This window comes from Hippopotamus amphibius, chromosome 1 (assembly GCF_030028045.1).
Source record: "Hippopotamus amphibius kiboko isolate mHipAmp2 chromosome 1, mHipAmp2.hap2, whole genome shotgun sequence".
Taxonomy (NCBI): Eukaryota; Metazoa; Chordata; class Mammalia; order Artiodactyla; family Hippopotamidae; genus Hippopotamus; species Hippopotamus amphibius.
Window position 1 is genome coordinate 105,903,068 of NC_080186.1, and position 2,636 is coordinate 105,905,703.

Consider the following 2,636-nt stretch of genomic DNA (forward strand, 5'->3'; position numbering starts at 1 on the left):
GAGCTAGAAATTCTGAATAAAATCGGAACACAGTGGAATAGGATCAATCAAACTTCAGAATAGAATAGGCACCTCAATACAGCACTACCCATTCGGGTCTGGAACCATAAGAGGCTGTCACCCTGTCTGACCAGCGACATCACAGCCCCCACAGCGACCCCTGACTCACAGGGACAAGCGCGCAGTTACGCCTGCGGTGTGACGCCCCCTCGCGGGGCAGGACTCAGGCGGCGCAGCCTCTGCCTTTTACCCCCGAGACCCAGGGGGCCCCGACGGCGGGGTGGCACTGGCTCGGTCGCTGCGCCGCTTGGCGGCGGGGCCGGGCCTCCGATGGCCAGAGACGGGCTGACCGCCCGGGGCCAGCGGGGACAGCCCGGGCTCGTCCCCCACCTGCGCGCCACCTGCCCATGTGGACCGCGCAGGTCGGAGAAGCCGGTTTTCTGGAGAAGGAGCCGGCAGAGGTCAGGGAAGCGGCTGCGAGGTGCCTGCGGTGGCAGGAACAGGAGCCGGAGGAACGCGGGCTTCGGCAGGAGACTGAGTTCTGGCTGCGGGAGTAAAAGACGCCGGCGCGGCCTAAAGGGAAAGGTCCCACCGAGACTCGAACTCGGATCGCTGGATTCAGAGTCCAGAGTGCTCACCATGACACCATGGAACCGCCGCAGGCCCGCCCCTCCCGCCGCGGAGCCAGGCCGCGCGCAGCCCCGCGGGCCCAGCACCCGCCTCCCGCCGGGCGCTCTCGTCCCCCCGCCCCGAGCCCGCTTCCTCCGCGACGCCAGGAGGCGCCTGACTCGCCTGCCCTCAGGTTTGTACGTCGTGGAAAGACACGAGGTCCATTCGGGAGGAGCGACAGGGGACGGCTTGGCGGCCTCCCCCAAATGCGCCTGCTCTGCCGGCATTTCTAGAGTTTTCTGCCCTGAGGTAAAATTCCCGCCAGAAAAAAAAACCCAAACGCCAAAAAACCCGCAAACTTCCTTTCCCCTTCTTTGCAGTTGTCCTCTCGCCGCTGCCCTGGGGGCTCTGAACGTCCTCAGGACAGGGCTAGGCACTTCTTGGGGTGTCCCCTCCCTGGGACCCAGGTGCAAGGGTAGACGCGCGGGGCGCTGCCGGCTTCGTCGGGGGACGGCGCGTCCTCTCTCTGTTGGGAACCGGATGGGAGCCGAAGCGGCCGCGGCCCCACCCGTCGCACCGCGAGCACCCAGGCCGCTGGCGCCCTGAGGGGTGAGGTCGGGTGTGAGCAGCTGACAGTGTTTCTTCTGGGCTCTTTCCTCCCTCCCCTTCGTGCTCCTCCTCCGCTTTCCGGGTTCACCCCCTCTCCGCCCACCCGCGTCCCCGAGACTGAGGCGGCCGCTGGGTCCTGGGAGCGGAGCTCAGCACGGCCCACGGGCTCCCCGTCGACGTTTCCAGCCTCCGGACGTTTATATGGCTCAGCGGCCAGTTTTAAAGTTTTGAACGTCGGCCACTTTTGAAAGCCTGTCCCAGCCTCGCATTCCGCGGAGGGGGATGCGCAGGGAAGAGGGGCACAGGGCGGGCTGCAGCCCCAGAGGCTGTGGCGGTCCCCTGTCACCTGAGCGGAGGCTCCCGAGGCGGCGAGGAGCAGGCGGCCTGGCCCATTCCCTGGTATCAAGGCCCTCATGTGCCCCATGTGAGAACAGCGTGTCCTGAGTGGCCAGTCTGAGTGTGTTTTCAGAACCGGAGGGAGGGGTTGGGGGGCACGTTCTCACCCCGTGGCAACAGCAGAAGAGTGTGTAATGCGGCTCTGTGAGTACAGTACGCGAGCGTGCTGTTACCTGGAAGACTGGTGGTTCAAGCCACCACGGAACATGCGAGTCGTACTTCAACTCATTTTCCTGCTTCCCATTCTCAAAATTGACCAAAGCCTCCTGAGCTGCTTTTATCTTTCAGGCAGCGACCTCATCCGGTAGCTCTCAGTTCCTGTCCTCCCTGTCCTTTGCTCTGTGGCCGCGGGTGGGGCAGCTGCTGAATCTGAGTCGTCCTGGATCTTCACCGACCTTGGCCCTCCGATGGTTTCTCCCCGCCGTCACCACATTCCAGTGTTCTCTCTGCACCATATGGAGCTCTGCGGCCACCTTGACCTACATGTTTCCACAGCCAGATTCCAGGGGAACTGCCAGGCTGCAGAGGCTGATGGCATAGGCCTGGTCAGACTCCAGGTTGGTGCACCTCAAGGGCTAGTATTAACTATGCAGTTATAGGATGCCAGCAACACTTTGATTTGAGGGTGTTGCATCATTACATTTTTTTAAAAATTTATGACATTACTTGTTAGAACAGTTTTAGGTTTACAGACAAATTGAGCAGATAGAGACTTCTCATATATGCTCTGTTCTCTCTCACACAATTTCTTCTATTATTGGTATCTTGCATTGTTGTGGTACAGGCGCCAGGGAGATCCCATGATCAGCAAGATGGTTTTCCAAAAAAAAAAAAAAGGCTTATCCGTTGCACTCCGGATGTACTGAGCCCTTTGATTTCTCCAAATTTAGGAAACTCGACTGCACAATTTGTGGTAATGGGGGACAGTGTTTGCACACTCTCCTGACAGGTAATGGTTAATAACAGACCACTGTAAATATATTCAGTAGTTTGGGCAAATTCTTGGGGAGCATTTCCTAGAT

General features: G+C 59.7%; 1 non-coding gene across 1 annotated transcript; it reads right to left on the reverse strand.

Annotated features, from left to right (window-relative positions):
- Window positions 1-583: 583 nt before the first annotated feature.
- On the reverse strand, window positions 584-655 carry TRNAQ-CUG (transfer RNA glutamine (anticodon CUG)). Its single transcript has one exon. It is a non-coding gene; the product is annotated as a tRNA-Gln (tRNA).
- Between the last annotated feature and the right edge of the window lie 1,981 nt (window positions 656-2,636).